The sequence below is a fragment of the Bufo gargarizans genome, chromosome 1, assembly GCF_014858855.1.
Source record: "Bufo gargarizans isolate SCDJY-AF-19 chromosome 1, ASM1485885v1, whole genome shotgun sequence".
NCBI lineage: Eukaryota > Metazoa > Chordata > Amphibia > Anura > Bufonidae > Bufo > Bufo gargarizans.
In genome coordinates this window covers 399,081,744-399,105,711 of record NC_058080.1, presented here as the reverse complement: position 1 = coordinate 399,105,711, position 23,968 = coordinate 399,081,744, and the positions used below count along the sequence as shown (strand labels likewise).

General features: G+C 43.7%; 1 protein-coding gene across 3 annotated transcripts in view; it reads right to left on the bottom strand.

The window, feature by feature from the left end:
• Nucleotides 1-23,968, bottom strand: part of FRMPD1 (FERM and PDZ domain containing 1) — a 194,352-nt gene that overhangs the window by 101,522 nt on the left and 68,862 nt on the right. Inside the window, exon 2 of one of the 3 annotated variants that reach the window (XM_044270938.1) lies at nt 14,704-15,165. The exons of the other annotated variants lie outside the window; for them this stretch is intronic. The gene's annotated coding sequence lies outside the window, so the exon portion shown is untranslated. The remainder of the gene's footprint in view (nt 1-14,703; nt 15,166-23,968) is intronic. 3 annotated transcript variants of the gene reach the window in all.

Genomic DNA, 23,968 nt, shown 5'->3' with positions numbered 1-23,968 from the left:
AACACTGAGATGTATATCGGATTGCTGCTATCTTGCACACATATTCTAGCACTTTATCTGCGGTAATATAAGCTTGCTAGGGTGTATCTGAGGACTATTGCCCTGCTTGTAATGACTCATGAACAGCACTATCTATTGGTTTCATAGTCTTATGACAAGACTATGAATCAAATAGATTCATGAGTAGTGTAGATTGCAAATATTCTAATTGTGAATTTTCCATGCAAAAGGCTGAGTGCTACACAGTGTGTCTTGTCATAAGACTATGAAACCAATAGATGGCTCTGTTCATGATTCTTATAATGAGTAGTGTAGATCGCAAATTTTCCATGCAAATGTTTTTTCAGCTGAAAAACAAGGCAGATTCTGCTCATTTGCATGTCTTTCCCATATGCCCATGTTTATGCAAATGAGTCTTTACATGACAAAACTGTATAGAAAGGTTATTGATATTGAATATTATGTTAGGACAATCAGAAAACTTTTTGTCACCCTAATGATATTGATCTAGGTGCACAGGTCCACCCAAGCTATCCAACAGATGTGAAGCAACTTTGAGGTTTACTGGTTCTCAGTCAGATTAAAGCTGCTTTGGATTGTCTCATAGTGCACAAGGCTGACATTGTATGGTATGCAGCCTGTTATCTGTCTCATGGATAGATTGTTGGCTTCCACGTACCTGGTTTTTGGCATTTAGCCTTTGTGTGGTTGTCTATTGTATGTCATAGATAATAGGAGTCCAAGACTCATCCAGCCATCCTCTTAATGCTGTTTACAAACCATTTTAATGGGGTTTCCATCAATTTTTTAAAAAACTTCTTCAGAGCAGAGGGTGCCTGGTTTGATGCTCGGGTCCAGGGGCGGACTGATTATTCGGGCACTCGGGCATGGACTGAGGGCCTGTGGCCACTAGGGGGCCCCATGAGAGGCTCCTTCTGCAGGGCCGTCTTTAACACGGGGCAGCTGCCCCAGGTCTGTACTACTAGTACTACTCAGTATCAAAGTAGCGCAGCAGGCAGGCCTGGCCGGATGGCAGCGTAACGTCTCCGTCTGCTTCATTAATAAAGTCGGAGGAGCAGGCGCGTGACACAGTGAGTAGCGTTACGCTGCCATCCAGCGGGCCTGCCTGCTACGCAACGCTACTTTGATAGTGAGAGTGAGTACTAGTAGGACTCCTGGAGTTCTCACATTCTATGTGCTGCTGTGACACCCCTTCCAATCACAGATTGCCTGTGATCTTCATGTTGTCTCCATCCCCCTCCTAATATGCATTTAATCAGACGAGTGGAGAGATTACTGCACCACGGTAGACCACTGCACTGAAATACTCTGTGCTGCTTTCAAGCCTCTTCCATTCACTGGTTGTGATCTCCATGTTGTCTCCACTCCATCCTCCTCCTTGCAAATCAGATGAGTGGACAGATCCTCCTCCTTGCAAATCAGATGAGTGGACAGTGTGTCATCCACAGATCCCCCATAACAGTGTGTCATCCACAGATCCCCCATAACAGTGTGTCATCCACAGATCCCCCATAACAGTGTGTCATCCACAGATCCCCCATAACAGTGTGTCATCCACGATCCCCCATAAGTGTGTTATCCACAGATCCCCCATACAGTGTGTCATCCACAGGTCCCCCATGACAGTGTGTCATCCACAGGTCCCCCATGACAGTGTGTCATCCACAGGTCCCCCATGACAGTGTGTCATCCACAGGTCCCCCATGACAGTGTGTCATCCACAGGTCCCCCATGACAGTGTGTCATCCACAGGTCCCCCATAACAGTGTGTCATCCACAGGTCCCTCCCTGGACAGTGTGTCCATCCACAGGTCCCCCATGAGGACGTGTGTCATCCACAGGTCACCCATGGACAGTGTGTCCATCCACAGGTCCCCCATGACAGTGTGTCCTCCACAGGTCCCCCATTACAGTGTGTCATCCACCGATGCGCCCCATAACAGTGTGTCATCCACAGATGCGCGACCATAACAGTGTGTCATCCACAGATGCGCCCATACAGTGTGTCATCCACAGGTCCCCCATGACAGTGTGTCATCCACAGGTCCCCCATGACAGTGTGTCATCCACAGATGCGCCCATAACAGTGTGTCATCCACAGATGCGCCCATAACAGTGTGTCATCCACAGATGCGCCCATAACAGTGTGTCATCCACAGATGCCCCCATAACAGTGTGTCATCCACAGATGCCCCATAACAGTGTGTCATCCACAGATGCCCCCATAACAGTGTGTCATCCACAGATGCCCCATAACAGTGTGTCATCCACAGATGCCCCATAACAGTGTGTCATCCACAGATGCCCCCATAACAGTGTGTCATCCACAGATGCCCCATAACAGTGTGTCATCCACAGATGCCCCCATAACAGTGTGTCATCCACAGATGCCCCCATAACAGTGTGTCATCCACAGATGCCCCCATAACAGTGTGTCATCCACAGATGCCCCCATAACAGTGTGTCATCCACAGATGCCCCCATAACATCACACCCATCCACCCCCATAAGTGTGTCATCCACAGATGCCCCCATAACAGTGTGTCATCCACAGATGCCCCATAACAGTGTGTCATCCACAGATGCCCCCATAAGTGTGTCATCCACAGATGCCCCCATAACAGTGTGTCATCCACAGATGCCCCCATAACAGTAAGCCTGCGCACTAAGGAGAGACAGAAAGGAGGGAAAATAATCAGCAGAAGCAAGGAGAGGACAGCGCAGCGGATGACTAAATAGCTTCTTTTGTAAGTAAATTGTTTTATTATATGTAGTTAAGTTTAATGGCTGTTTTCGTCTTTTTATCATATTCTGGCTTTTGCTTAAAAGGACAGTAAAAAATGTTTTTGTTTTTTTAAATTTATGTTTGATGCTTTTTGATAATAAATAAGTATAAATGTAGTGGTGCTATAATGTGGAGCCCAGGCCTCTCTGATGTCCTGCAGGCTGGGCTGGCGCTGTGGCAGCATACGGTTGGCCAGGCAGCAGAAAGGCTCTGGGGCTGTCATTGTGTGCTCTGGAACTTTTCCCTTCACAGCCACTGCTATCTCCCTGCCTCTCGTACAGTGTGGACTCTGCAGGAGGCAGACTGTTTCATAAGTGCACGGGATGAGCAGGCAGCACCTACGGAGGAGACAGAATCGGCAAGCAGGTAGCAGGGCCAGGGAAGGCTTGTATTCTCTCTCTTGTGAGTGTTCTTGTTTTAAATTAAGTCCTGCGTCCAGTGCGTTACAAAGTCCTGCGTCCAGTGCGTTACAAAGTCCTGCGTCCAGTGCGTTACAAAGTCCTGCGTCCAGTGCGTTACAAAGTCCTGCGTCCAGTGCGTTACAAAGTCCTGCGTCCAGTGCGTTACAAAGTCCTGCGTCCAGTGCGTTACAAAGTCCTGCGTCCAGTGCGTTACAAAGTCCTGCGTCCAGTGCGTTACAAAGTCCTGCGTCCAGTGCGTTACAAAGTCCTGCGTCCAGTGCGTTACAAAGTCCTGCGTCCAGTGCGTTACAAAGTCCTGCGTCCAGTGCGTTACAAAGTCCTGCGTCCAGTGCGTTACAAAGTCCTGCGTCCAGTGCGTTACAAAGTCCTGCGTCCAGTGCGTTACAAAGTCCTGCGTCCAGTGCGTTACAGACTCCTGCGTCCAGTGCATTATATACTCCTGCATCCAGTGCGTTGCAAAGACAGGCACATTCACTCACAGGTTACATAAGCTGGCTATACACCTATAGATTATCTGCAAATTTTCTATGGTCAGATGGAGAAAGTGCAACAGATTCCTCCATCTACACTTAGGCTGGGTTCACACTTGAGCGTTTTACAGCTCAACACATGAAAACCAATGCTTCCCTATGGCCCTGGTTCTCACTTGATCGTTTTACAGCGCGTTTGAACGCGCTAAAAAACGCCCTACGCTCAAAAAAGTTCTTGAGCTTCTTTGGGGTGTTTTGTCGCGCGTTTGCAGCCATAGGATTGTCGCGCGTTTGGCACATAGCAACAGGCAATAAAAGGTCGCAATTGGTCGCCTTCTGGAGAATTCCATGACTGCAAACAATCCACTCTCCCAACACACATGAAATTTCCCACCTGCATTTCTCTCTCATTAGACACCTTTCATATAGACAGGGCTGTATTTTCATTGGACAACACTGCTGTCAATCACACAAACGCGCGTAATACGCGCGTTGACTATGGACAAAAACGCGCGTTAAACGCGCATATCAAATACGCTCACGTGTGAACCCAGCCTTAGGCTACTTTCACACTTGTGGCAGAGTGATCCGGCAATCTGCATGCAAACGGACAGCATTTGTAGACAGATCCGGATGCGGATCCGTCTTACAAATGCATTGCAAGAACGGATCCGTCTCTCCGGATGTTATCCGGAGAAACGGATACATTACATTTTTTTTTCATCCGGAAGGACGGATCCGTCATTGCGGTATTTTTAATGCATTTCAATGTAAATTATTGCCGGATCCGGCATACCGGCAACTGATCCGGAAATTGGGACGGAGATAATACCGCAGCATGCTGCGGTATTTCCTCCGTCCAAAACACAGTTTAGTGACTGAACTGAAGACATCCTGATGCATCCTGAACAGATTTTTCTCCATTCAGAATGCATAGGGATAAAACTGATCAGTTCTTTTCCAGTATTGAGCCCCTAGGACGGAACTCTATGCCGGAAAAGAAAAACGCTAGTGTGAAAGTACCCTAAACTGTGCGGATAGAGGAATCTCCCACTGGGCCAAGCTTCAGTATACTGCAAGCCAACCCCGCTGGCTGTCAAAATACCTAATCAATGCCTGCATCCAATCAGATTGCTCAGGTATTATGACAGCCAGCGGGGCCGTCTAGCAAGATACTGAAGCTTGGCCCAGTGGGAGATTCCTCCATCCGCACAGTTTAGTGTAGATGGAGGAACCTGTTGCACTTTGTCCGTCTGACCATAGAAAGTCTGCAGATAATCTATAGGTGTATGGCCAGCTTTACTCTCTTTCACCTCCCCACTTACTCTCGTCTGCAAATGTAGCAGCTTTCTGTCCTTCTTGTGAATTGGCAATTGATGGATTTTAAAAGGCTAGTCCAAAACAGCCAAATTAGAAATATTTTCAAAATTGGCTACCATGGAATGGATTTTGCTGTCCCCTTGCCAGTTCACTACAAGCCACTGTTCAGTGGATAAACCCCTGATCTGCATCTGTCACCTAGCAGACAAAAGACATGCATGTTATCACAGAAAGAGCTCATATATCCAAGAGACTGGGAGGGAGGCGAGATGGAGACAGAAGCCACTGAGCCTAATGATTAGTGAGTACCAGGTAAGATAAAGGTGAAATCAAAGTTGAAGCTGTTAGGTGGTAAACATAAAAATGTAGTATAGCTAAGGGTACTTTCACACTTGCGGCAGAGGATTCCGGCAGGCAGTTCCGTCAAAACGCATGCAAACTGACGGCATTTGTCATATAATTCAGGATCCTGATCCATATGACAAATGCATTGAAATGTCTGATCCGTCTCTCCGGTGTCATCCTGAAAAACGGATCAGTCATTTTTTTTGCGGTCTGAGCATGCGCAGACCGCAATGCTGGATCTGTTTTGCTGGAACACTTGGGGCCGGATCTGGCATTAATGCACTTCAATGGTAAAAAATGCCGGATCTGGCAAGTGTTCCGTAATTTTGGACGGAGATAAAACCGTAGCATGCTGCGGTATTATCTCCATCCTGAAAAGGCAAAAAGACTGAACTGAAGACATCCTGATGCATCCTTAACGGATTGCTCTCCATTCAGAATGCATTACGATAAAACTGATCAGTTCTTTTCCGGTATAGAGCCCCTAGGACGGAACTCTATGCCGGAAAAAAATAACGCTAGTGTTAAAGTACCCTAAAAATTGAGTCAGTGATTTTCTATGCTCCTTATCAGCCCATATCAGGGGGTTTATTCACTATGAGAACAATAAACCTAGAATACAGCCAAGCTAATGGTCTTCTATGTTAAACTATACGGCTACATCAATTCAGCTGCAATTCAAGTGAATTTGAATAAACCCTATTAGTATTTTTTTATCTCCTGACTGCTGTTAACACTAAGGCCTCTTTCACACGGGCGTTGCAGGAAAATGTGCGGGTGCGTTGCGGGAACATCCACGCGAGTGCAAAACATTGTAATGCGTTTTGCACTTGCGTGAGAAAAATCGGCATGTTTGGTACCCAAACCCGAACTTCTTCACAGAAGTTCGGGCTTGGGATCGGTGTTCTGTAGATTGTATTATTTTCCCTCATAACATGGTTATAAGGGAAAATAATAGCATTCTGTATACAGAATGCATAGTAAAATAGCGCTGGAGGGGTTAAAAAAAATAAATAAATAATTTAACTCACCTTAATCCACTTGATCGCGCAGCCGGCAAATCTTCTGTCTTCTTTCTTTGCTGTGTGCAGGAACAGGACCTGTGGTGACATCACTCCGGTCATCACATGGTCCATCACATGATCCATCACCATGGTAAAAGATCATGTGATGACCGGAGTGACGTCACCACAGGTCCTTTTCCTGCACACAGCAAAGAAAGAAGACAGAAGAGATGCCGGCTGCGCGATCAAGTGGATTAAGGTGAGTTAAATTATTTTATTTTTTTTGTTAACCCCTCCAGCGCTATTTTACTATGCATTCTGTATTCAGAATGCTATTATTTTCCCTTATAACCATGTTATAAGGGAAAATAATAATGATCGGGTCTCCATCCCGATCGTCTCCTAGCAACCGTGCGTGAAAATCGCACCGCATCCGCACTTGCTTGCGGATGCTTGCGATTTTCACGCAACCCCATTCACTTCTATGGGGCCTGCGTTACGTGAAAAACGCACAAAATAGAGCATGCTGCGATTTTCACGCAACGCACAAGTGATGCGTGAAAATCACAGCTCATGTGAACAGCCCCATAGAAATGAATGGGTTGAGATTCAGTGCGGGTGCAATGCGTTCAACTCACGCATCGCATTCGCGCGGAATACTCGCCCGTGTGAAAGGGGCTTAAAGATGATATAAATCTATTCTGTACCAAGTGTAGGTGATGTGGGCAGAGCGATATGTGTGTGGGTGTGGCTCGAGGATGGGCGAGGACACAGGGGCCCCATAATCTCCTATTGCCCCGGGGGCCCCATGAGTTGTCAGTCCGCTCCTGCTCGGGTCTCTTAGGCTAAGTCTACACGACGACATTTAGGATAGGGCACAACTACACTGCAACATTTGTAGCGCAACATTTTGTTGCACCAATGTCGCGCAACAATTTTTATAATGGCAGTCTATTGTGTCACACTGCAACATGCTGCGACTGCGACGCAACAGTCGCAGAAAAATCCATCTCGAATTGATTTTTTGCGACTGTTGCGTCGCAGTCGCAGCATGTTGCAGTGCGACACCATAGACTGCCATTATAAAAATTGTTGCGCGACATTAGTGCAACAAAATGTCGCGCGACAAATGTTGTCGTGTAGACCTAGCCTAATTGACTTTCATTATATTAAATTATACTCGAGCACCCGCATTATTTGGCCGAGCACTGCAATGTGCCAAGCATAGCGATGCTCGAGCCGAACAGCAGTTCGGCCGAGCATGCTCGCTCAACACTAATCAGCTTCACAGATCTAACTTTATTCAAAGATGTATCATTTATTTTTGGGGGATAATCTTTTGTTAGGAATTGTTCACTCAATTGTTGCGCCTCCTTCTCAATCTGATCGTCTATAGTAATCTTCTGAATTGGCTCGTTGGTATATTAATCAGCCATCTTGGTAGATAGCAGCTTGAGAAAAGTATATAACTATTTCTATTAAATGATTTTTAGTACATACTAGACTATGATTTTGTCTCTTAATAGTTATATCCAAAAAATCCTAGCAAAATGATCCTGGTCTTCTTTTAAAGCTTATACTGTCAACTTCAAAACAAGACCTGGCTTGCATCTCTATCTGCTACACAGTCTGAGATCCTGCTATTAGTAGAATGGACATATGAGATAATTCCTTTGCTACTGGGAAGTGCCACTCTGCAAGGCTATATGAGATATGCCATTGGATGGGAAAAGGTTAAACTCTTTGACATAACCCTTTCTATATAAGTTAAAAAATAATTACATTTCGGACTCTGTGAACATTTATTTTTCTTACATCCAGAGGTGGCATAAGTCCCATGTGTATTGTGCATATACATACTATGTGGTTTTAATTGTTTAGTGTACTAGGAACAAAGTTACATAAAAAACAATATTACAATACTAAAATGTCCGAAACACATGTATTAAAATGAATCAATACATCTTGTTTAGATATGATAGTGGAATGTAACTCTTCTCATATTGGCCTACTCAACTTTTCCAAATGGCACATTGCTGTGAGAGATACAATCCCAAGGGAACATATGGTACAACATCTCCAAATCTCTCTAATAGGATTATAATCTATTTAAATACTCTATATTGCATCAGCCACTTATCTGGATCACTACAGATGGCCTCTTTACAAATGCTCGCTTACACAAAACAAAATAAATTTTCCTTTTTCAAATTTTTTTTCCAACCAAAATGAAGTCTTTTGATGATCTGGCCGCTGCTATCAACAGTATTCACAAAGCTGGATCCAATGTATGGTCATTTCAACCACAGATAAAAAGCTTTAATGTGAGTACTAGATAGAGGGAGGGAGGAGGAGGCAATGGATACGCTAATGCTCTCCTGCTTTCCACTTAATTACACTGAATATTTCGCATAATCTTATCAAAGGAAGAAATCCGGAACAATAGCCAGGCCTGTACTACTGTTCCACTTCTTATTCTCATGACATGCAATTAAAATCTCATTTGTAAGGCACTGAAGTAGCCTGTGAAATTATAATGCATATGAGCCTTTAATGGCCCTGCATATTGTACCTGAGCTTAGTACATTTCACAAATATCCAGTGAAAATGGAGATCAATGTAACATGAAAAGGTCCACACTATTATTAGCCTTCATTGATTCATAAGTTAGTAATGCAGTTGAGACAAGCTTTTTTTCTCTTCTTGCTGTGATTGTCAGGGTATATTCTTTGAACATAATCCGCATTACAATATCTAAAAATTCATGCTTTTTTGTGTGCATTTAATGGATAAATGTGAAAAAATATCACACAACATGCTGAAATCTAAAACAAAACAAAAAATCTGCTATAAAACACTCAGAAAAACACAATGGGGGAGAATAATTAAACCCCTTGCGTCTGTAGTGTAGCACCAAAATGGCATACATTTTTTTGCCATTCTCCACCACTCTCGCCATTTTGTTAAAAGTGGATGGGTCATGGGTGGGAGTGGGCCTCACACATCTACCATTACTTTAAAGTTTTGAAAGTATAGTTTACTGGTGCAAGTAATGTCTGAAACCTACACCAGATTTCAGATTGTGGTGATCTCAAAACTCGAGTGTGAAACAGGCCTTAGGGTTCATGCACATGAACTCATATTTTTTCCGCTCCCATTCCATCTTTTGCGGCCCATATGCGGAACCATTCTCTTCAATGGGGCCACAAAAAAACAGAAATGACTCTGTGTGCATGTCCTCATGGCTGTTCTGCAAAAAAACTGAACATGTCCTATTATTGTCCGCATTACGGACAAGGATAGGGCTGTTTTATTAGAGGCCGGCCCTTCCATTCCGCAAAATGCGGACTGCAAAACACTAAACGGTCATGTGCATGAGCCCTAAGGGTGGGTTCACATCATGTTTTTGCCTTCTCCTGATACAAAAGGATAGCACACTACGTTTTTCCATCTTGCAAAGTCAGTTAAAAAAAGTATACCTTTTTTTTTTTTTTACAATAAACTCTATGGTGAACGGATGCCACTGTATGGCATCTGTCTGAGCCATCCGCTAACGTATACATTTTTTGAATACGTTAAAACTACACGGAAAAAAAACGTGATGTGGACCCAGGCCATCCTCCAAAATAACGACTGCTAGTGGTCCAATAACTTTACTTACTGGCAATTGCTCTGAATACAATTCCCTAATACGTCAAGTATGGGAAGTCAGTAGCTTTAGAATGTCAGAAATGAGCCTACATTTGCGTCAGATTAAACTGGACATGGAAAGTCCATCTTGAAAATGTAGCTTACGGCAAAGGCTTGTCACAGTCTTGACAAACACAGCACTACGGATATCCAAATCACAGAAGCCAGCAGGCTATCGAAGCTATTTAGAAACACTGTTTTGCTACTTGAGCAGTAGCTAATGCACTGTGGTAATCCAAATGGGTGAGGAATCATTAAAAATGCATGTTATAATGTACTGTCATTCATCTTGTTCCTGTACATTGTACTTCATAAGTAAAAAATAAAGTTATTTCAGCATTTCAGAAAAAAATTAAAATTCCCATATTATATTTTGATGTAATGTCATTGTAATCTTATCTCATTTTATGGTGACAATAAAATATTCAATGTACAGGATAGACAAAATGGTTTTACCTACTTTCAAATAAAGCCCGTGCGGCAATCAGTCGATCGCTATGGGTGTGGCGCCTAAAAGTAACCTCTAAGGGCTCTTTCACAAATTTTTCCATCCAGATGCGTGAAGTGAACGCATAGCATCCAGACTGAATTCTGACCCATTCCACTCAATGGGTCTAGGTACATGAACGTTATTTTTCACACAGGAAAAATCGCAACATGATCTCCATTGAAGTGAATGAGGTTTGGGTGCAGAACGGAAGTCATCCAGATGCAATGCGTTTTTCACTGATGGTTGGTAGGAGATGTAGATTATTCTTTATGAGCATGAAAAATACATCAAAACAGATTGCATCTGAGGGGAAAAAACAAAAACACTGAATGCGATTACAGAAAAAACTGATTGAACTTGGATGAAAAAAACGTCAGTTTTTTTCCTGAACAGATCCTGACACAATCAGCATCGCTCCTGTGAAAGAGGCATTAGGGTACGGCCACATGGCTTGGTTGTGCCACGGTTGAGATATACATTTGCAGGTACCACACGGCCAATAACAAGTGAATAAACAAAGCAGTACTAATTCATTAATTTCAGCCCTCTGCGGCTCATATGTGACATGGGGATGTACCCTACAGCTGCCATATACAGACATGAGGTATATGATGAGCCTGGTCCACCAGAGCAAGAGCCATTTTTTCCACTCTGGCTAATATAGGGAGATCTTAGGCCCCTTTCACACGGGCGTTGCGGATTGGGGCCGGATGCGTTTAGGGAAAATGGTGCGATTTTGACACTAAAACAAGTAATTTTTCACTGCGATTGCGTTCCATTTTTGCGTTTTTTCCGCACGGGTGCAAAACATTGTAATGCGTTTTGCACGCGCATGAGAAAAATCTGCATGTTTGGTACCCAGACCCAAACCCGGACTTCTTCACAGAAGTTCGGGTTTGGGTTAGGTATTGTGTAGAATTTATTATTTTCCCTTATAACATAGTTATAAGGGAAAATAATAGCATTCTTAATACAGAATGCATAGTACAATAGGGCTGGAGGGGTTAAAAAAGAAATATATATAATTTAACTCACCTTAATCCACTTGATCGCGTAGCCGGCATCTCTTCTGTCTTCTTCTTTGAGGAATAAGACCTTTGATGACGTCACTACGCTCATCACATGGTCTTTTACCATGGTGATGGACCATGTGACGGACCATGTGATGAGCGCAGTGACGTCACCACAGGTCCTTTTCCTGTACACAGCAAAGAAGACAGAAGAGAAGCCAGGCTGCGCAAACAAGTGGATTGAGGTGAGTTAAATTTTTATTTTATTTTTTTAACCCCTCTAGCCCTATTGTACTATGCATTTTGTATTAAGAATGGTATTATTTTCCCTTATAACCATGTTATAAGGGAAAATAATAATGATCGGGTCCCCATCCCGATCGTCTCCTAGCAACCATGAGTGAAAATCGTACCGCATCCGTACTTGCTTGCGGATGCTTGCGATTTTCACGCGGCCCCATTCACTTCTATGGGGCCTGTGTTGCGTGAAAAACGCTGAATATAGAACATGCTGCGATTTTCACGCAACGCACAATTGATGTGTGAAAATCACTGCTCGTGTGCACAGCCCCATAGAAATGAATGGGTCCGGATTCAGTGTGGGTGCAATGCGTTCACGTCACGCATTGCACCCGCGCAGAAAACTCGCTCGTGTGAAAGGGGCCTTAAGTGGTATTATTAAAGGGGTTTCCAGGACTCCAATATTGATGAATTATCCTAAGGGTAAGTCATCAATATCTGATCAGTGGGTGGGGAACAACATCCCCGCCGTTCAGCTATTGTGAAGCCTCATCACTCACAGCTTACCAAGCACAGCACTGCACATTGTATAGCTTGGTATTACAGCTCAAGCGCCTTCACTTGAAAAGGACTGATCTGCAACTAGGTTAAGTGACTTACGAACATGACGTCACTGGCCTAGGTAGAGGCTCATCGGAGCATCACAGCATCTTCAAACAGCTGATCGACAGGGTTGCTGAGAGTAACATCCCCACTGCTCCAATAGTAGGCCTCTTTCACACGAACGTAAGGGCTCCGTGCCCGTGCTACGGGCTGCATATGGCGGTTCCGCAATACACGGGTCACCCTCCGTGTGCATTCCGCATCACGGATGCGTACCCATTCACTTGAATTGGCCCACAAATCCGGAGATGCGGTGCAGAATGGAACAGAACTATGGAACTACGGAGTGCTTCTGTGGGGTTTTGTTCCATTCCGTTCCGCAAAAAGATAAAACTTGTTCTATCTTTTTGCGGAACTGACGGATCGCGGACCCCATTCAAGTGAATAGATCAACATGCGGCTGCCCCACAGTCAGTGCCAGTGCATTGCAGACCATAATTTGCGGTCCGCAGCACTGCCTCGGGACACGCACGTTCGTTTGCAAGAGGCCTTAATGACCTAACCTGTGGATAAGTCCTCAATATATGAATCTTGGAAAAAACCCTTTAAAGGATCCAATTTTGTTTAAACTGCACACTTTACCTCCCATACATCCTGGATATTCCGCAAATGCCTTACTTTTCCTGTACAGTCTACTTCCCTGTATTACCGGTTTCAGTGCTGCTGGGCGGATGTTTACAAGCTTCTAGCCTGGGACACAGAGGCTGTACATAGCTGTATCTATGCATGCGCCAGGGAACTGCTGCTTCTCCATACGCTCTTCAGGCCTACAATGTCTGAGATGTCAATAATGACACCTTGATGCTTATGGGGCTGCATAGCTGTAGACCAGTCAGAGTGCCCATGCTGACCCCTACAATGGGCAAGTGAATACCATGACAGGAACTTGGAGCAGCAGCAGAAGGTGACCTAGCCTGATGAATAGTGTTTTCTTTTACATCATGAGAATCGCTGGGTTCATGTGTTGTCAACCTGAGGAAGGTATAGCGCTAAGATGCACTATGGGCAGAAGGCAAGACGGTCGAGGCGGTGTGAGGCTCTCGGCAATGGTCTGCTGGGAAACCTTAAAAACTACTTACATCTCCCCCTTGTAATAACAATTCTGAAGCATCTATTGTTCTGACTGTGACATGTCATTCCTTTATTATTCCTGCCATGAATAAATTACAAGCAGTATGCAATGAAGGTCCAGATGGGTGTTACCAGTTATTGGTGTGTGACTGCGTGTGACTGCTGCCAGTGTCAGACTGCACCATATGGGATAAATAAATTTATATTTTCATTCTAGTAGTATTGGCATTTTGGGAATGCGATATTGACAATGATCTCTATTTTCTAATGTTCTTTCATTTTTATTTTTAATATGGAAAAGGAGGGTGATTTGAATTTTTAGATATTTTCTTACTTTTTTATATTTTAAAAACTTTTTTTTCCCTTTTTCCTTTTACTTTTTTAATGTTCCTCTAGTGGACTTTAACATGTGATCATCTCCCATAAACTGCAATGATTTACCATTGCAGCCTATGTTGCTATGAAGCCCTGCCACCAGCAAGTCTGCATAGGAGCAATGCTGTGCCCTTCTAAAGGCTCAAGGCTGCCATAGCAACCAAACAGCTCCCTCAAACTCAGTGCTGCTCACTTAAATAGGAAGGAGCTGTCCCACTGAAGTGAACGGGGACAGCAGAATTGTAATTACACCTGCTGGCCACTGCCATTACAACAGAACAGACAAAGGGTCACTGCACCTCTGCTGATAAAGTTGCATCGGCAGAAAAGACTTCAGTTTTCAAGGCAGTGTCATAATTGGACCTCCACTCATTGGCAAAAGAGTTGCTTTCTCTGAGGAGTCATGTTTTCTGCTTCATCAAACGGATGAACGTTGGCAAGTCAGGCGAGAAACATTAGAGAATAAATACCCTACAACCATTGCTGGAAGAACCCAAGCTGGTGGTGGCAGTGTTATGGTCTGCAGATTTTTTGTGGCAATCTCTGGGCCCACTCATCCATGTGGAAGGCACTCTCAACCAATTTGAGTATGAATCCATGCTGGCAGATCACATACACCCATACACACTGATTGTCTTCCCTGGGGCAGAATGAATCTTCCAGCAAGACAATGCAACATGTGCCATGGCTAGAAACAGTGTCCAACACTGGTTAGAAGGACATGACCAAGACTTTCTAGTTTTACCCTGATTCCCTATTTACCTAAACTTAAACCCAAATGAGCATCTATGGGTCACCTTGATCTTCAAGTTTGCTCTATGGATCCTCCTCCATGCACTCTCTAGCAGCTTTAAGATGCACTGTAGTCAGCATGGCTCCAGATACCTGTGAAAACCTACCAGGTCCTTACAGAGTCACTCCTAGTCCATCTAGCTGCTGTCCGTGATGCACAAGGTGGTTACTATGAATAGTCAAGTAGGGGGCAGCCCCTAGAAACACCAATTTACATTGCGCTGTATTGCTAGTGATAAGGTTTCACACAGACTGTGATGCCTTTCTCCAGTCACATGAGGCCGCTGTGTCGTTGAGTAAGAGAGAAATGAAGTTGTTGGTCCCAGAGGATGTAGGAGGAGTTCAGGTTCCCGGGCTTTGGGCTGGAGTGCGGTTTTCTTGCTGATGTGAACAGAGACTGTAAAGTAATTCTTTCAGGCTGATGTGGGACAGAACAACAGAGACTGTAAAGTGATTCTTCCAGGCTGCTGTGGGACAGAACAACAGAGACTGTGTTAGGACAGGTACTCCTGTCAGAGCCGAACTATGTGGATGCCTGTACCTGCAGACAGAGAGAGGAAAAGACCGCGCTGGGACAAGCAAGTGACCGGATCAGGAGCCAGACTACACCTGCCTCCACGTACCAGACCAAGACAAGCAGCTACCCACAGAGTGTGCACCGGTGCTAATCTGTGATAGGTCATAGAACAGGATATTTTAGTCAGTGAGTTGTAGAAACGTGCCCTAGGTAGCAGGGGCAGACAGGAAAATAATAGCGGAGAGTAGCCTGTATTTTATGTGCTTGCTGGTTGGAGCGCATTAAGTAGATGCAAAGTTCAGTTATCATTCCTGTAAATTTATGTAAACCTGTTAACACTGTTCCTGTCATTTGTCCATTGTGCCCCGGTGCATTGGCACAAAACTGTTAATCCGATTTTCCGGCCGTTATATTCTGTTATTTAATAAAGCCGGTATCTGCTTCAGCCTCCTTGTCTGCTGTATTTGAACCCTGCCCTGCGGTCTCTTCCGCCCCTAACCATTACAGTCATAATAATGTGACTTGATTGTGTATAAAGTTTCATTTGATTCCAATAACTCCATAATTTTTTTGTCAATGAGTGTAACTGTAAGGGCTCAAGCATACGAGTGTGTGTTGCCTACAATCGGGTACGCAATCTGCAAGATACGGAGCGATGTGGAGCAGAGGTACGGAGCGGAAGCCCACAAAACCACTAGAGAGTGCTTTTGTGGGATTTCGGTCTGTGCCTCTGTGCAGCAAAAAATAGAACATGTTCTATTTTTTGCGGTGCAGACTGAATCTTGCGGATCGCGTATCCATTCAAGTGAATGGGTCCGCATCCACAAACAGTGGGAACACGGCCGACGCCCATGCATGAAGTCTGCAGCACGGGCACAGGTAGCACACATTTGTGTGCATGAGCCCTTAGTCCCCAATCACACGACCGTATTTTTGCTTCACATCCAATCCGCATTTTTTTTTGCGGATAGGATATGGACCCATTCATTTCACTGGGGTTGCAAAAATGCTGACAGCACACTGTGTGCTGTGTGCTGTCCACATCTGTATGTCCGTCCCAATAAAAAGATAGAACATGTCCTATTCTAGGATAGGATAGGCATTGTTACAATGGGTGTGTAAAAAAAAAAAACTGAAGCAACATGGATGTCTTACTCCATCAAGGCTATACTATACACAGACTGCATTGGTGCCAGAATGTAGCTGTCACATTTGATAGAAATAATCTGTGGAACAAACAAAATGAACAATAGCAAACAAGATAATTGCAAAAATAAACATGTATACAGAATAAGAATTTAGAATGGCTGTTCCTATTAATACTATGTTTCCACATTGTGCTGCTAGGCTTTCCATTACTCTATGTACAGCAATTTACCATAGGTATTTTAAATATTGATGGAAATGTGAGAAACACTGACCAGAGCCTGAGAATCCACATTTAAAAATAACCTGGCTTTATTCCAATACTACTTTCCTTGTTAAAATGTCAGACCACCACTGATCAGATACTCATGACCTGTCAGAACATCAGTCGTAAAATCCCGGAAAGCCCCTTTAATGCCTTGCAAAATTGTAGTTTTCCTTTTTAATAAATTTGCAAACATTTCTAAAATTCTGTTTTTACTTTCTCATTAAGGGTTATTGAGTGTTGAATAATGGAAGAAAACTTGATTTCTTTTTTATTTTAAGACAAGGCTGTAACATAACAAAATGTGAAAAAAGTGAAAAGGCCTGAAAACTTCCTGAATGCACAGTATACTGCATGCTGTCAGGTGTTGTAATCTATATACTGCATACTATATGGTGTTATATACTGTGAGGGGCTGGGAGTGTTACACTATATACCGTTAGGTGGTGGGGGTGTTATACTGTACACTGTGTGGGGCTGGGGGTGTTCTACTGTAAACTATGTGGGGCTGAGGGTGTTATATAGTATGATGGACTGGGGGTATTATACTATATACTGTGAGGGTGTTATATATGTGGTATAGATTTTAATATTTTCCACAAAAAAAAAAACATGGGGCATAATGCGAAAGGAGGAATGGTCAGGGGCAAATGGATGGAGGGGGTTGAAGTTGGGTAAATAGCCCAAAGCCTGTGATGAACTTAATCCACCCCTGGAAAGGTGTATTACATGAAAGATAGAAGGAATGGGAGAGATGCATTTAGGCCTGGAAGGAAGGGTTGTGGAGTTGTTTAATGTATTTATTATAAAAAGAGAACATGTTAATTGTTAACATAGGGTGGCCCACGAAAAAGTAGCCCACCTCCAGAGACAGTATGAAAGATGAACGAGCAAGTGGATTGTGTTTTTTTAATTACCCACAAGTCACAAAAGATGCTGAAAGTGGTTCCCGTTCACGTCCATGCATCTTTGGGCAGGTCGGATTATGTTGGCTGATGCTGCTTGTGATGCTGCGGATAGTGTTTGTGATGTTCTCCTTGAGTTCCTCCAGGGGATGTGGATTGTTAGGGGACACTTTCTGTTTTACATTTCCCCACAGATAAAAATCTCATGTGGACAGTTCTGGGGAACGTGGTGGCCATAACCCCTTACTCACAGTTCGCTCCTCCGGAAACAGTTCATGAACCTGTGCCAGTGAGATCTGTGAAGTGCGACATGTTGCCCCATCCTGCTGGAAAAAGCAGGACCTTTTTTCTTCTAAGAGCACACATATTAAAAATCTCAAATGTTATTATATACCATGATTACAATATGGACACAATAAAACCCATAAGGGACAGATTATGCAGGAAAGAATATGATAACAATGTGTGTCCCCCGATTACACGCCCCCAAGAGGAAGCAACGGCGAAACGTATGTCGGGGTGGTGTGTCTCCTGATCGCTGGTTGGTATCCCCACAGTTGTGTCCATGTATGTGTATGTTATTAGGCTGCTCAAGAGTAATATTGTGTTGGGGACTTGTTGTTAGCACTCCCGGTCGGGGGTGCAGACACTTGTCTCTACTACACAGTTAGGCATTGTGCCCTCTGAGATGGAGTGGTATTGATGGATGCTGGGTGGGTGTAGGATTCAGGCAGTGTTTGTTACTTAACCATGATGGTTATAATTTGATGTTATTGCCTTTGTGTCCTTACCAGTTCAGTGTAATCGGGGGACACACATTGTTTCCATATTCTCTCCTGCATAATCTGTCCCTTATGGGTTTTATTGTGTCTATAGTGTAATCATGGTATATAATAAAATTTGATATTTTGAATATGTGTGCTCTTAAATTGGTGTTTGTTGTTGCATTATCACACATTATTGGCTGCGATTTATTTAATGTTGGAGTTGCTTACCTTTTTTCTTCTGCAGCATTACTGCTGAAGAGCTGCAAACAGTATCAGCCAACATAATCCAACATGCCTAAATATGTGAAGATGTGAACGGGGACCACTTTCAGTATTTTTTGTGACTTGTGGGTAATTAAAAAACAAAAACAATCTACTTTCTCATTCATCTTGTCATACTATAGCTAGAGGCGGCTACTTTTCCGTGGGCTACCCTGTATTAATGGTGGTATTCTGTGCTGTCCCAGCATTTATTTCTTCCATTTAAAATTAATTGCTGTATTTGTGTTATCATATCATTACCATGTTATGCAATGCTGCCACCCTGTGGTTATTCTTGTTTTAGGTTTCCTGAATGTAATATGTAAATTCCATTACCATTGCTCTCTGTCTACTCCTCCCGTTCGGTGACATCATATCCTGTTTGTTCTGGTCCTGTGTCTTTCTTTTCTGCAGCAGACTCAGAGCTGGTGAGAGCATTTCGTTTTGACCTCTAATGTCCTCTATATGTCTTTTCTCAAGGTAAACTTAATAAATTACCAAAACATTTCCATTGTATCCTCCTCACTGGAGCTTCACATGCAACTGGTACCATGAGCTAGGGATATTAGTGAGTTCAGCTGTCTACCATTGCTTGTACAGAGATTACCACTTACAACCAGTCAGAGACTTCTCTAAAGTACATCTGTGGCAGAATATTTTCAATGTTTATAAAATTTTTGTATTTCCCACCCTCCTGATAGCATCTGCATGACGGCTAATACAGAGTCTGAGGCTCATGAATGCAATAAACCCATGTGTTGGAGGACGTTATAGATGTACAAATACTTGTTCTATACCTTGTTTGGGTCTGCTATAATAATTGAGCTGATTCCTTCTATTAGATACAGCCATGAGAAAAACAAAGTACACCCTCTTTGAATTCTCTTTTAGGTATCAAGACATAATTCAATAAACATCTAGCGACACATTTATTAAGACCAGCGTTTTAGACGTTGGTCTTTATAAAGCCCCATAGCTGGAGGTGGTTCCGTCAAAGTTATAAAGAGGCGTCGGCCTCTCCATAACTTTGGTAGATCCTCTGTCAGTTCTAAATGTAAGACAGCTTCCTAGCTGTCTTACATTTAGACCATTTTCTATGCCTAAAACAGGCGTAGAAAATGATGAATGAGATGGGCCTGCCAGCTTGTCCCCTTCCCCGCCCATGACTTTAGACCTGGCTTGAGCAGGTGTCACCACCAGACATCTGAGAAGCTCTGACAGATGCCTTTCAGAACCTCCTCCTTGAGCTTCCTTTGTTTTGCTTTCAGTTCCTCATCTCGTTAGCCTCTCTCAGCTGTCATGTAGTTGGACTGATTGCATCCCTTTAAATTCCTCCCCATAGTGCATCACTGTGCGGTTTATATTTCTTCCTGGAGTGTGTGTGCATGCTGATCCTACTTCTCAGTCTTCTGCAAGATAAGTGTTGTGCATTCTTTTGTGTTTTTCTGTTTGCTGGATCCCAGGTGACCCTGACTCCCTCCGTATCTAGTGTAGGGAGCCGGTGGTCGTGTCCCCTCACTATTATAGGGTGTTCAGGTGTTATACAGTCGAGGTACGAGGATATGCGATCATCTACCATTGGGATTATCGCATAGGCTGAGCAGTAAGGGAGAGAGCCAGGTCTGATGCAGGGCTCTCCCTTTTTGTTCCTTAGTTTTGGATACAGTGAGTCGTATATTCATTTTGTGTTGTCTTGTTTCCTGTACACCTTCCGTGACAGCAGGGAGAAGTGGCAGATGGCGGCACAACTAACCACCATCTGCGCCTGAAATACACTTCATTTAGGTGTATTTCAGATTAGTAAGTGACTCCTCCCCCAGTCCTTAGAAAGTCTTAAAATTAAAGGTGTTATCCCATAAATAATGTAAAAAATGACATCATATAGTACATGACAATAGCTTTCTAATAAAGCTAGAACCAGCCCTGTACCTCACATGGATACAGAGATCTCCCTATTCATTTCTCTGCTAGATTTATATCAAGCTGAAAGCTCAAAGGGAGTGTTTTTCTCAGGGGACATGTCATTCTTGTGTAGCTCTCTCCCTGTCACAGCTCAGGAGGCAATTGAAGGATGAAACTGTGCGGCCTTCTCAGTGAGCAGGACAAAGAAATAAGAAAAGAAAAAAACAGCAGGTGGCGCTATACAGAAACATTTTATTGACTCACTGGCTTTGCTAAATTTTTTATTACATGCAATTGCAAAAGTATTCAGATCCAGGTGCTGGTTTGAAAACTGTAGAATATTTTTCGTAGGACAACCTCAACATCAGCAACATTGTAAAGATGAGTGGGCTGAAATTCCTCCAGAATGATAAAGTCATATAGAAACTAATTTTTTTACACATGGCTTTTCCATTTTGGCTTCAATTCTGTTGAATAAAAAATGGCACAGAAGAATCTACTGTGTGTTGTTCATCTGAGGTTGTATGTATTGTGGCGGTAGAGCTTTCAGAGGGCCATATGAGGGCCATTAAAATAGTGTATCTCACCCAGAGGAAGCTGGGTGAGAACAAGATAGGCTGGGAAAATAGTAGTTTCCCACTGTCTGCATCAGCTAGGCTGGTAATCAAAGAGGACCTTTCACCAGTTTTCACTTTATAAAATCAATACCTTACACTGTAGCCCATGTTCCCTAGATGTCATATCGCAAATTTTTTTCATGATATGCTCCTCTGTTGCGCTGCTGTGCCCCTCGTTCTGTATAGGCACCATGTATGCTAATTAATAGCATCGGAACAGGGAGGTGGAGACATCCATCAGCTTTTTTAGTGGGCGTCTCTTCTCCCTGGCTGTAGCGTGGTCCAATCACAGCAGAGCGCGTCACAGCCAGGGAGAAGGTGAGCTGTTTTTTCTCAATGGCTGTGACACTTTCCACTGTGATTGGATCGCGGCACAGCCAGATAGGAGGTTCAACCAGAATGCAATTATTTTCCCTTATAACCATGTTATAAGGGAAAATAATACAGTGATTAGACTTTAATGGGGTTGCTCCTCCCTATCATCTCCTAGCAACCATGCGTGAAAATCGCACCGCATCCGCACTTGCTTGATCCGCACTCGTTGAGTGAAAAACGCAGAATATAGAATGTGCTGCGATTTTCACGCAACGCACAAGTGATGCGTGAAAATCACTGCTCATCTGCACAGCCCCATTGAAGTGAATGGGTCCGGATTCAGAGTCTGATAGAGCAGGTATGGAAGTGCCCAGATCCTGTACATCTATGCACTATGGAGCCATACAGGCTCTCTGTTCAGAACTCTTGTACTGTATGTGAATGAGCCCTTACTCTAAGGACAAACAATATGAAAAGTGATAGTCTAACTAGATAATATACGTTTGCAAGCTGCACTTACTCTATATGATCATATGACACATGAAAAAAACATGGCAAAGCAAGAGCTACGGTATACAGTGAAGACATGGTGGTCCCTAACCATATGGTGTCAATTTATGTTCTGTATATATTATTATTATCAATGACATGAGGGATGTGCGCATCTAAAGATGTGTGTGTGTGTGTGTATATATATATATATATATATATATATATATATATTTATATTTATATAGTGGGGTTTCGCTCTGATAGATAGGGTAAGCGGGCGCAGTACAGAGGCAAAATACAAGTTCTTGACTCAAAACGTCAGTGTTTATTCACACTTGAGGCAATTGCACAAAACAGCACGTAACTTTGCAGTCTTGGTGTTAATTCACACACAATGGAAAGTTCATATACCATAAGTCACCTTGCTGGCAGTTCTGCCTCCAGTAGTCCACAGCAGGCTTTAGGGGGCCTGTTTCCCCAGCATGCGCCTCAGATCCCAAAAACAGAAAGACATCTCTGCTGAGCCCAGCTGCCTATTTAAGGACAGCCAGGTGCTGCCAAAACCCAAACAGGCACTTAAACTCCGGTCAGGTATTTAACCTCACCTGGCTGGAAACCAGCCCAGCCGCATATGCTGGGAGGAAAATACCTGCCTTGCCTGACACAACCCCTCACTGTGTCCCTCTTGGGAACTTAGCACTCCCCACCCATACCCCACCCCTTGGTGCTTTTAATCAGAGTAACAATGGAGCTGGACACTCCGTGTTAGAGTAGGTCCCACCTGATGAGAATCTACCTTGACGTCTGGTAGGTGGGCCCGACATATTTTTGATCAATAATATGTGCTAAGAGCTTCTTCACTGCTTAACAGTAAGTATTGGCGTCATGTATTTGACCCTGTTCACACATTCACCTGTTCACTCAGTCTTAGTGCATTTAGCAGTGTGCTGCTACGCTATTTGGTTTGAAATATATAGCAAATTGATTTGGAATTCAAACTAAATATACTGAGCAAAAATATGAACGCAACACTTTCGGTTTTGCTCCCATTTTGCATAAGCTGAACTCAAAGATCTGAAACATTTTCTACATACACAAAAGACCCATTTCTCTCAAATATTGTTCACAAATCTGTCTAAATCTGTGTTAGTGAGCACTTCTCCTTTGCTGAGATAATCCATCCCACCTCACAGGTGTGGCATATCAAGGTGCTGATTAGACAGCATGAATATTGCACAGGTGTGCCTTAGACTGATCACAATATAAGACCACTCTGAAATGTGCAGTTTGGTCAAACAGCACAATGCCACAAATGTCGCAACATTTGAGGGAACATGCAATTGGCATGCTGACTGCAGGAATGTATGTCTACCAGAGCTGTTGCCCATGCAAGGAATGTTCATTTCTCTACCATAAGCCGTCTCAAAGGAGTTTCAGAGAATTTGGCAGTACATCCAACCGGCCTCACAACCGCAGACCACGTGTAACCACACCAGCCCAGGACCTCCACATCCAGCATGTTCACCTCCATGATCATCTGAGACCAGCCACCTGGACAGCTGCAGCAACAATCGGATTGCATAACCAAAGAATTTCTGCACAAACTGTCAGAAATCGTCTCAGGGAAGCTCATCTGCATGCTCGTCGTCCTCATCGGGGTCTGGACCTGACTGCAGTTCGTCGTCGTAACCGACTTGAGTGGGCAAATGCTCACATTCAATGGCATCTGGCACATTGGAGAGGCATTCTGTTCATGGATGAGTCCCGGTTTTCACTGTTCAGGGCAGATGGCAGACAGCGTGTGTGGCATCATGTAGGTGAGCGGTTTGCTTATGTCAACGTTGTGGATTGAGTGGCCCATGGTGGCGATTGGGTTATGGTATGGACAGGCGTATGTTATGGACAACAAACACAGGTGCCTTTTTTTTAATGGCATTTTGAGTGCACAGAGATATCGTGACAAGATCCTGAGGCCCATTGTTGTGCCATTCATCCACGACCATCACCTCATGTTGAAGCATGATAATGCACGGCCCCATATCGCAAGGATCTGTACACAATTCCTGGAAGCTGAAAACATCCC